At 41.9% G+C, this 12,443-nt stretch overlaps 1 long non-coding RNA gene across 2 annotated transcripts; it reads left to right on the top strand.

Annotated features, from left to right (window-relative positions):
• The first annotated feature begins 203 nt into the window (after positions 1-203).
• Positions 204-860, top strand: LOC143878621 (uncharacterized). 2 transcript variants are annotated; one of them, XR_013251045.1, is made up of 3 exons: positions 204-308; positions 397-509; positions 693-860. It is a non-coding gene; the product is annotated as an uncharacterized LOC143878621 (long non-coding RNA). The 2 variants fall into 2 exon arrangements; XR_013251044.1 differs by having other exon boundaries at positions 397-504.
• Positions 861-12,443: the final 11,583 nt, after the last annotated feature.

The following is a 12,443-nucleotide window of genomic DNA, read 5'->3' on the forward strand; positions in this document are numbered from 1 at the left end:
TAACCTTTCTAATCTGCAACCTGTGGTGAGGAAACGCACCAGGCTGCAAAAGAGAAGCTTGAGCTAAAGCTGAATAGGGTACTCAATTCGCAAGTCAGTTTCAATATTAACAAATCACTAGAGAATATGGTCATTGATTAATGTTTAATCGGTTAAATGGTTTTATAGAAATGCTTTATTTATTTGACTGCATTTTATCATGTAGGTTGAACAATTGGAAACTCGGGCAGATATGGAAAGGCAGCATCTCTCAGCAGGATTGCATGCATTCAGTAGCCTATAGAGTCCCTCTTACTGAAGGTGTGAAGGTCTGTCTAAGAATCAAACTTTACATCAAATGTATAATCCTTTTATTTTATGTAGTGCAACCTGAATTTAAATTGGGATGGCTTGCAGGTGGACCCTCAGTCAATTTCTGTGGTACTTCATAACGCAGTGGATCTTACACTATCCATCAACACAACAATAAATAATTTGACTCCCTGCTATTCCTATTCCTTGTATGTACGGTACCGCTCTCTCCATTGATTAGAGCGTCCACTTTGAGTTGACAGATTATATTCAAATGTGATGTACTTTGGTCATTTCAAAGTTAACAAATTACTAGAGATTATTGTCATTGATTAATATTCAATCGGTTAATTGGTTTTATAGAAATGGGTAATTTATTTGACTTTTGGAAGCTTGGACAGATATGGAAAGGGTGCATCTCTCAGCTGGATTGCATGCATTTAGTAGTCTATAAAGTCACTCTTACTGAAGGTACAAAGGTCTGTCCAAGAATCAAACTTCACATCAAATGTATAATCCTTTTATTTAATGTAGTGCAACCTGAATTTATATTCGGATGGCTTGCAGGTGGACGCTCAAGCCAAATCTCTGTGGTACTTCATTACGTAGTACTTTATCACGCGACTGATCTTACACTATCCATCAACACAACTATAAATAATTTAACTCCATGCTATTCCTCTTCCTTGTATTTATGGTACCACTATCTCCATTGATTAAAGCTTCCACTTTTAGTTGACAGATTAAATCAAATGTGATATACTTTGATCATTTTTATATACTAGTAAAAATGCATGTGCAATGCACGTGCAGTCCGTCTATGTATGAAAAATAATAACATATTCTTTTGATTTTTTATATCCACATAAAGGATTGTTTGCAATTTTGAATGCTTGTACAAATGCCTTTCTCTTGTTTTCTTCCAAAGATATCATTGCTATCTTAAATTATGACGAGGTAGTTATATTTAGGAGATTGAAGAAGGGCTTTTATTTGTTCTATACAATCATATAGCACAGAGGGCTATAGCTCACCTTGGGAGGTGAATCAATATTTGCAGCTTCAACAAGATGGTTATTTTGAATTGGTTTTGGGTATGCCCTTGCCAACATATGTAAATATCTTGTATTGCAAGCTGGGACTCCTGGTCCCGAATTCTATCTAAATATTAATGAAATTTGTCATCTTTCAAAAAAAAAAATATAGCATAAAGGGCTGCTAGCAAAATGGGAATAGGGAAGTTAAAATAATAACGAGACCAGCCGTTGTTTTCTGATTTCTCGCTCCTCTCCGACAGCAAGAGAGGGGGGATCGTCCCATGTTTTCAGGAAGAGGGGGGGATTTCTAAAACCTGGATTTCTACTTAAAATCCAAGAAACGCATTTAGGACAGCATACAACAGCTTCATCATGAACCCTCTTTTACACTATTTTCAAACTAAAACCTGGATTCTAAAATCCACATATCCAAACGGGGATTTTAGAATCCAGGTTTTAGTTTGAAAGCTGTGTCAAATTGAAGTAGGTTGCAAATGTGGGCGAAGTAGGTTGCATATGTAGACCTGGCAAGAAGTGACCTGGACCCGCGGGTCGACCCAGCCCACCCGTAATTTCCGGGTCTGGGTCCCAAAGTAGTGACCCGTTTCAGTTTGACCCGCCGGTCCACCCAGCTCGTCAAAACTGGTCCAGCCCGGGTGGACCCGTGGGTGCCCATTAAAAAGCAAAATACTTTTTGGGGGAGCGGATGTGACGAAAATACATGAAATCTGTGAGGGTATTTTCGTCACATTACTTAAATCCCAGTTCCCAAATCCTTTTTCTTCCTGTCAATGGTCATTTCATGTAGATAAGGATTGCCTTGTCCCGAGGCAAAAAATGGTAGCAGTTACCCATGCATGGGTATCGAGAAGAACACAAGAAAAGAAAGAATAGAGTGAAGCTATTAAAGAGGGAGAAAGAAAAGAATGAAGAGATTGAAAGGTTTTCAGAGGATGTGACATGTGCCAAAGAGGTTTTTTTTTTTGAAAAGAAACAACCAAAATTCTTTAAAAAAAGGAGTGACCCGCGGGTCAACCTGGCCCTTGCGATTGGAGTCCGGGTCCACCAAGTAGTGACCCGTAAAATTCTGAGTCATTTTTTACCCAGCTCGTATGACCCGGACCCGTACGGTTCGGGTGAAACCCAGCCCGGCCCACCCGTTTGCCTGGTCTATGCATATGAAGGGTTTAATTAAGAAATCCAGGTTTTAAAAATCGCTCCCCCATCCTTAGATTTCTAAAACCTAGAAACAGAGGATGATGCGAGAAATCTGAAACGACAGACGGTCTCTTTCTTCTCTGGTCTCCCATCCAAGATTTTGAGGAAATCCAAGATTCTAAAATCTGCGCATCCAAACGGCCCCTAAAAAATTAAGAATAATCTTGGCGTCTCTGGCATGGCAATGGTTTTAGTCAGGTTCTCTTTAATCTTCTTGATTGGTTGACGATGATGGTACTTTGAATTTTTCTGAAGGTGCTGTTTTTCGAATACCTCTTACAAAATTGCTTTGAATTTTTGCTACTGGTGTTGCAGACTGCATATCCTTTTGCAATTTGACCTAAATTTCACAAGCATTCCCCTTGTGAAATTATATATAGATTACACACTCAAAAGTAAGATAGACAGTTTGATCATCTACAAAGAAGAATGCACAATAGCAAAAACACTAACCAAACTAAGGGAAGTTGAAAGTTGAAACCCATATTAAAAAGGGGAATGATATCCCCCCTCTCTAACGGATAAAATCCCCCCTTTAACGTTATTCGTTAACTGAAAAACGTTAAAGGGGGTGACTTTATCCTCAAGCAGGGAACCATTCTCACAGAAACTGTTAGGTGAGGATATCATCATTTCCCCCTATTAGAAAACAACCAATAATCATACTATAGAATCCAGCCACCCACACCAAGCTAGTTGACCAACTGATATAGCATACCCATCCTCTCTCAATATCCCCAGTGCACATGTCATAAGATTGATAAAGACATCTAGTTGGAAATTAGTTTTCAATATAAAATAATAAATATAATATAATTAATAATTGAATGCATATGCGTGTGTGCACTATATTTCCTGGAGATTGTGTTGTGATGATCATCACCATCACAGATCTCGGATCGAGGGATTATAGCCATACGATCCAACAGATTGGAGAGAGACCCGTAGGAAGGAAGGGTAAAGGGAGAGATATTCGGGGAAAGAGGGTTTTATGAGAGAGAGCATCTGAACGGTCGAACCAATTTCCCCTTGTAAAATATAACATCCAATTTGGGTGTAAAAAAACAACTGGTATTTTTCGGTACAATTTCAAAAATTTTACTAGTGCCTAAATTTATTTTTATGCCAAAAAAGACTCCCTATCAATTTGTGGGACGTAAAATAACACATTGGGCCCTACCAGATTAGTGGTGTGTATCACCCAATAACGAACCCCAATCAAGAAGATCACTTTGGTTAGGCCGAGCATTGTACAAACTCAAAGACGTACGTTGTTTTGTTTACTGATAAAATATCTTTCTTACGGGATAATACAGATTATGTATCTTCCTTATTCCTAAAACTGCGTATTAATGCAATTCTACCTCTGATCAAGAATTGTACTAACTTGCCAAAACAAGTTATAGGCTTGGGGGATGAACTCTCTCTCTCTCTCTCTCTCTCTCTCTCTCTCTCTCTCTCACACACACACACACACACACACACAAATGTATAAACTTTCATGGTTGCAAAAAACATTTCAACTCTCATTAACATGAACAGAAGGAAACACTTTGAATTCCAACCTGCTCCTACTCAGCATTCTTTTGAGTGAGCAACTGAAAGATGAAGCAGAAGTAGAAGAAGAATCATCTTTTGGCAATTCGATCACTCAGTGAGCCTAAATCCAGAGGTATATCAACAGTAACCTCGGATGAATAATTCTCATCCACTCCCCTCTCTCCCACATCAAACCCATCAGATGTCTGTGTTAGATCTCACCTTTATCCATAGTATGGTGTAACAGGTCGAGAGAGATTTCATCTCTTTAACGCAAAGGGGAAAGACAGTAGAAGAGTATGGAGCTGATTTTGATCACTTATCTCACTATGTTCATGAGATAAAGAAAAATAAATTCTAACAAGGATTGACAATGTAGATCAAGAAGGAAGTTGTAAGAACATCTTCTTTAAATTTCGATGATCTTGTTGATCGCGCCAAGAAAATAAAAGCAGTGCATAAGTGATGACGCCCGAAATCTGACTACACGAACTAGCTTCACAGAACCTGTAATCTTGCGCTCACAGAGAAAGCGTCAGTGGGCCCGGAGTTGTGGCTCTGGACTGCCACTTCGACACCAAGTCAAAGATAGGCAATCACAGACAATGAACGGTGGATAGGGGGGAGGGCCAAGACGAGTTACCAGACCAAAAAAGGTAGAACGAGAAGGAGAGATGATTTCGAACTGCCTTTGCTTGAGTGTGTAGACCCCTCTTTATAGGGGAGGAGACCCATGATCTTGGAGATATCAATTAGGCCTTTAATTTAGCCTATGTGGAGCGTGGTGGATGGAGAATGTGATCGTGGAGATACGATTTCCTATGATTCTGGGCGGAGATCTTGGGAGGTGGCCTAGGCGGGATGTTTTGAATTTGAATGTGGCGCCTTGTGCATAACAGTTATCCGGATTGGCAGCTTAACGGCCAGATTCCCGCGATCGTATCTGGCTTCCCTTGATATTCGACATCAAACAAAGGGGAAAGGTTATAGGTGCTTTGGTATCATTCGGCAACGAGTGTTACTTGCGGCATTCAAATTGGTCTGGAAGAGTGTTGGAGAACTAGTTTTGAGGGTCGGTACTGTGTATACCGATTTTACCCCTAACATATTGCCCCCTACTTCTACTTTCTTGTCCCTTTGTAAGGGTCAAGGAAATAGTTAAATTTTCAAGCGGTGAACTGTTGCCAACTCTCTGAAGATGATGGAGTTGAAGGGTCTTTATCGGGAATCGGTGGGTGAATTCGATGTGTCACGTCGTTTGATAGGCACGAATTCTTAAGGAGACAGCTCATAATGGGGCACGTTATTCCATCGATTGTTGACTACTTTCATCATTATGGGTTTTCGAGAAGTGGCGGAAACATTGAATCCCGCCTAATTTTTGCGCGTTTTTTTTTTCGAAAAATGGTTCGAGTTGTTATTTTCCCGCTGTGGTACCCTGATCCCGCGAGAGGGGTGTGGGGCGCGAGCCGCCGCTCTCTCTCTCTTGGTCTCTCGTATCCACGCGATTGGCGTGTGCATTTTATTATTGATTTGAATTAATCTTTCCTGTGAACTTGGGATCACTAAGGCAATCCGAATTCCACACGAAAGAGACTGACAGAGTCGCCACCTAGATGTGGGATCTAGGACCCGTAATTAACCAGAAATCTAGACTCGCTACCTGGTTACGAGAATGGAAGGTATGGGGAGTTATCCACCACATGCACCATTCTTGCCCGATAATCGGTCTTCGATTCCAAAAGCTAACTCTTTTAAATTTATTTTAAATGGCTCATTCAACTCTATGTTAATGTGCGAACTAAGTGACATGCATCCTATGATCTAATTTCAATGTGAATCCTAAATGTGTATCTTGATTTATTAATTTGTCTGGATTCAATCTAAGTGAAAGTTCTCCTAAAATTCTAATTTCATGGAAAGTCCTAAGTGATTTGATTAAGCATTTACAAGAAAATTAATATACAAAACACCACAATTTGTTTGTGGTGCCGACTCGCGGGTGGTATGCCATCAGACATCCAAGCTGCCTACGTACCCAAGCCTCACTGGGATCAGAGTCGACGTAGTTCGGTGCACCTAAGCTAAGTTACATATGCCTAACTCAACTAAGACACCGACCTAGACGGGATTGACTGTTTCAACAGTTTTAGGAGAAGTTATTTAATTCAAGTTGAAGATTTTATTATCTTAGGATTTCATCTAAGATGCTATATGATTCTCATCTAAATGCAAATGGTCCCTTAGACTAATGCAGGTTTGCCTTACATCCTAGTTTACTAGGCTTGTCCTAGGGAAAGATTGGGTGACTAGTGTAACTAGACCTATGGCACGGTTGCTATACATAGCAAGCGTCCGTGATGAGGCCGGACTCCTAACTCTAGGACTCCCTAAAACTTAGGACACGACACGACACCGGTGTTCCTAAATTGGGCTCTAAGGGTCCTTACGACGGAAACCGTGATCCAACGGTTCTGAAAGACACAAGACAAATCGATTTAAATTCTCGAGGTTAGTGAAAAAAGGGATGGAAGAGATGATGAAATAGTGTGAGGGAATGAGAAAGATAGAGAAAGGTGCGACTGAACTTGGGAGTGCCAAATTGCCTACGTACCCCGCGATGGGGATCAAGCCACACGTAGTTCCGCTGGGGAGGTTGCTTGGATTTTGGAAAACAGGATTGGTATTTGGATCAGGAATCGGGTTTGTATTTGAGCATTGGACTTGAGATTCAGAAACATTGATTTAGCAATGGGATTTTGGAATTGGGAATTTGCATCAAAGAATTGAGCATACAGGAATCATCAAGGGTTTGAATTTTGGGAATTCAAAATGGGCGGGCTTATGAGATTCGGCCAAATGGATTCAAACATGCGACTCAGATTGTGTTGGGATATGACTTGGTTAGGCAAAAGGGAGGAAGTTCTATTAGGTGTAAAAGGGCATTAGTAGAATAGGGGAATGACTCGGTTGTGACATGGAAGGCCGCAACTTGGTCGAATGCGACTCGGTTGCATTGGGATGGGTTGATTAAGGAATTGGATTGAGTCAACTAAGGGGAGAGTCCAATTAGTTAAAGAGGTTGAGCATACTCGACTAGAGAGTTGGGTCAACTCGACTAGGGAGGTTGGCTAGAGTTGACTCAGTTGAGCTGGGTTGGGATCCCACTTGGTTGGATTGTATTGGGGCGATTTGACTTAAGCTGCAGGTGGCCTGGCTGGGTTAGATTTAATGTAACCAAATTTATGGATAAATGGTGTGCCTCAGTGAGTGGACAAAGGTATGGCTTGGGTTGATGTGTGGCTATGGTTATAGGGTTTAAGGCTTATGGGTATGGGGTTTAGTGAGTCGGGTCTAAGTTAGGAGCAAACCCGAGACTAGCCATGGTCTAACCAGGAGGAAGCAGGGTACAAACCAGGGTGCGGACCAGGGTGCACCAGGGTGCGAACCAGCAGGGAACCAGGGTGCGAACCAGCAGGGGAACCAGGGTGCAACCAGCATCGAACCTGGGTGCAACCAGCAGCGAACCTGGGTGCAACCAGGGTCTAACCAGAGGCTAACCAGGGGGAACCAGGGTGTGAACCAGGGTGCGAACCAGCAGGGAACCAGGGTGCGAACCAGCAGGGGAACCTGGGTGCAACCAGCAGCGAACCTGGGTGCAACCAGGGTCTAACCAGAGGCTAACCAGGGGGAACCAGGGTGTGAACCAGGGTGCGAACCAGAGTACAACCAGGGGCTGGCCAGGGTGCGAACCAGGGTGCGAATTAGTAGGGAACCAGGGTGCGAACCAGCAGGGGAACCAGGGTGCGAACCAGCAGGGAACCAGGGTGCAACCAGCATCGAACCTGGGTGCAACCAGCAACGAACCTGGGTGCAACCAGGGTCTAACCAGAGGCTAACCAGGGGGAACCAGGGTGTGAACCATTAGGGAAAAATAAAAATGAAGATAAGATGGGTTAAGAGAAGAGGGAAACATGTATAACTTCAAAGTCTACCATCAAGAAGAATATGATTAAGGATTGATCCTAGATGCTTCCTAACATGGTTTTTCTTTTAAAGTAAAAGATATGCATGAAAGCAGACCCTACATAGAATTGAAATAAATGCCTACCTCTTTGAAAATCCACTTTGTGTTTGATTTTTCTTTGATGTTAATTCCTTGAAGATGATTCCTTGCTTGATAATGACTGCTTTTGATATATATCACCCAACGTATAAAATCACCCGATCCGGCAAGGATGGCCGAACCCTTGAAGAGATGAGGGAGAGGGATGAATTTTCTAAGAGAGGGGTTCCTTTTCTTCTCCTCTTGGATGGTGGGATGAGAGGGTATTTATAGGAGAATGGGATAGGAGGTTAGGTGAGGTTAGGTGGTTTTGGATGGTTAGGATGAGAGGATGAGGTTAGGTAAGGTTAGGTGGGGTTAGGTAAGGTTAGGTGAGGTTAGGTGAGGTTAGGTGAGGTTTGGATGGTTAGGATGAGAGGAGAGGTTAGGTGAGGTTAGGTGAGGTTTGGATGGTTAGGATGAGAGGAGAGGTTAGGTGGTTTTGGATGGTTAGACCCAGGTCAAGATCTGCCATTGATCTAACGATTTACGGAAATCGGGTCTCGGAATGGAATCAGGGTCCGGGCTATGAAGTGACCCTAGCTTATTTTGTCCCGATTGATGATCCGTAAAGTCAGATCAAGATATTAATAACCTAAAACATATAAATCAATGATAGAGGGGGTTCTCACATGGATTTAACACACTAATTTATTTGTTGATTAAAACAAAACAAAATGGGGTGTCTACAGATGCCCCTCTTTGGTAGAGATGACGTAGTCATTGAATACCAAAGTTAAAAATGACAGAACCATTTTGCGTAGCTTTAATCGACAAAGGACTCTCTAGACACAACGCACCTTAACATAATGCAAAACCTTAGATGAAACCCTAGAACTTGAATAATAAAAAAACTCGATGCGGCGCCGTTCACAAACGGGCAATTAGAGAATGAGATATCATTTTCGAATGGATTCTGAAGGGAAAGGACAAAGATCGCTCTCAAACAGTTTTTAGAAGGAGATGAGACGCCGCTCACAAGCGGGTTCAACGAGGATAAGAAGCATTCCCAAATGGACTTGGATAATGAGGCACCGTTCACAAACGGCCTCAAGGAGGATAGAAAACCATTCACAGATGGACTCGAGAAATGAGGCACCGTTCACAAACGGGCTCAAGGAGAAGACAAGACCATTCACAAATGGACTCGAGAAATGAGGCACCGTTCACAAACGGGCTCAAGGAGAAGACAAGACCATTCACAAATGGACTCGAGAAATGAGGCACCGTTCACAAACGGGCTCAAGGAGGACGATACCATTCACAAATGGATTCGAGAAAAGAGGCACCATTCACGATAAGACAAGACCCTTCACAAATGGACTCGAGAAATGGGGCACCATTCACAAACGGGCTCAAGGAGAAGACGAGACCATTCACAAATGGACTCGAGAAATGAGGCACCGTTCACAAACGGGCTCAAGGAGAAGACGAGACCATTCACAAATGGATTCGAGAAATGAGGCACCGTTCACAAACGGGTTCAAGGAGAAGACGAGACCATTCACAAATGGACTCGAGAAATGAGGCACCTTTCACAAGAGGGCTCAAAGAAGACATGAGACCATTCACAAATGGACTCAGAAAATGAGACACCGTTCACAAACGGGTTCAAGGAGAAGACGAGACCATTCACCAATGGACTAGAGAAATGAGGCACCATTCACAAACGGGCTCAAGGAGGACATGAGACCATTCACAAATGGACTCAAAAAATGAGACACCGTTCACAAACGGGTTCAAGAAGAAGACGAGACCATTCACAAATGGACTCGAGAAATGAGGCGGCCCCGTTCACAGACGGGCTCGAAGAATTTAGAGATTTTTTATGAACTTGAATTTGACGTAGGATTGGATTTTTTATTTTTTATTTAATTAAGGATTTGGATTTGATAATTTTTTTTATTTTTGGAAAATGAGGTACCGTCCGCAAATGGGCTCAAGGAGAAGATGAGACCATTCACAAATGGCCTCGAGAAAAGAGGCACCGTTCACAAACGGGCTCAAAGAGGACATGAGACCATTCACAAATGGACTCAGAGAATGAGAAACCTGTTCACAAACGGGTTCAAGGAGAAGACGAGACCATTCACAAATGGACTCGAGAAATGATGCACCTTTCACAAAAGGGCTCAAAGAGGACATGAGATTTTTCATGAACTTGAATTTGACGTAAGATTGGATTTGTTTGAATCGGGGATTGGATTTGATGAATTTTTTTTATTTTTGAGAAATGAGGTACCGTCCGCAAACGGGCTCAAGGAGAAGACGAGACCATTCACAAATGGGCTCGAGAAATGAGGCACCGTTCACAAACGGGCTCGACGACACAAGATAGCTTTGATTGATGAATTCAACAATGAAAAATTTAGAGATTTTTATGAATTTGAATTTGACGTAGGATTGGATTTTTTGAATTGGGGATTGGATTTGATGAATTTTTGATTTTTTGAGAAATGAGGCACCGTCCACAAACGGGCTCAAGGAGGACATGAGACCATTCATAAATGAACTCAGAAAATGAGGCACCGTTCACAAATGGGCTCAAGGAGAAGACGAAACCATTCACAAATGGACTCGAGAGATGAGGCACCGTTCACAAACGGGCTCAAGGAGAAGACGAGGCCATTTGCAAATGGGCTCGAGAAAAGAGGTACCGTTCACAAACGGGCTCGAAGAATTTAGAGATTTTCCATGAACTTGAATTTGACGTAAGATTGGATTTGATGAATTTTTTATTTTTTTGAACTCAATGAAATCGGGGATATTACGGATCGTGCCCGACAAAGATGTTGGAAACTAGGACTTTGACGAATGATGAAACGGCAAACCTTTGGAACGAAGAACCATTACTAGCAAGAATGGATTAGGAACATTTTTATGAAACTTCAACAAGATTTTTCTCAAAGAGACTGCTGGTCTTGTCTTCTGGGGATTTTGATAACTGAAACCTTGAACAAGACATTTGAGATTGGTAATTTAGAACAACGACTCTCTTGGATATTAACATGGAAAAGCGGGATCTGCTTCTTGACAGGTGTTTAGATAAACATTTCTTGACCAGGATAACTAACCGGAAGGGAATTATGAATTTGAATGGTTCATCTTTCTGAGAAATTGGCTCAACCACCATTGCATCTGAGGTTCTTCCAAGCTTAAGGTGCCTTCCTGGGGTATGATCTTTTTACGGAAGCTGGGCTTTCTGATGTTTCTACTTCTGAATTTTTCTGAGCTGATCTTCTTTGAAATGAAGTTGTTTGACTAAATTCTCGAGCTCTTTCAGGTATAATTGCAGGGAGCTGCCTAGGCCGGGCTTCCTTCACCAAGACAGTTACATCATTTGGACATAGGAACGACGATTGACTCTTTCTAAAGAGAAAACTTAGATGAAAGGCACTACTCAAAGGATTGAGCAGCCCTGAAGGAGTGAACTTAGAATAACAAAGATTGACTGACTACACTGACAGACACAGTGATGCTTCTGACTTAGTTAATATTTTGTTTGGTAAGTCTATCCTTCCGAGGAATAGTTTTTCAATTGGTAAACACTGGACCTTTTCCTTAAAACAGTAATGCCTCAAGGATTTAATTACGACCCCTAAGATTGCTTAGCTTCAATGCCCCCAGTTTTGAGGATATCACTTGAATTTGCTTGAACTTCAGTTGATCTTCAGTCTTGATACCGGCTGTTGCCTTCTTATACTGATTCTCTTACCGTGACCAAGTCACCTCTTCAGGGTTTTTAACTTGGCGGACCGCGCTAGCCTTAACTTTTGCCTGAACCACCTTTCTAGGTTTTCGATCCAGCAGGCTATCCCCTTAGCTTTTGCCTAAGCCGCCCTTTCGGGTTTTCAACTTAGCAGGGGAATGATCTTAAATTTTGCCTAGACCGCCCTTTCAGGTTTTCAGTCTAGCAGATCTTCAAACTCCGTTATTTTTCTTATTCATCATCATTTCATTTTTTTATTGTATCTCAGGACCTAGCTCATTAGTTCTGAACACCAGAAGGACTTTTATAGGTAGGATAGGGCTTTTCAAAGAATGGCTTAAGGCTCAACAAAGATTTCGACCGAACCTGTGAACAGGTCGCCTACATATCCCAAGGTAGGAATCAGGTCGTGTGTAGTTCAGGGCGAATGCCCCTAGTTTGAAGATAAATTGTTTGATTTTTTTTTTCCTTTTTTCTTTTCTTTCTGGAACAATTAACTTCTCTTCTTTTGGAACTTGTCCCTCTCTTTTTTTTTTTGAAAGGA

The sequence above is a fragment of the Tasmannia lanceolata genome, unplaced genomic scaffold (assembly GCF_043159265.1).
Source record: "Tasmannia lanceolata isolate RefF3 unplaced genomic scaffold, GAP_Taslan_0.1 ptg000006l, whole genome shotgun sequence".
Classification (NCBI taxonomy): domain Eukaryota; kingdom Viridiplantae; phylum Streptophyta; class Magnoliopsida; order Canellales; family Winteraceae; genus Tasmannia; species Tasmannia lanceolata.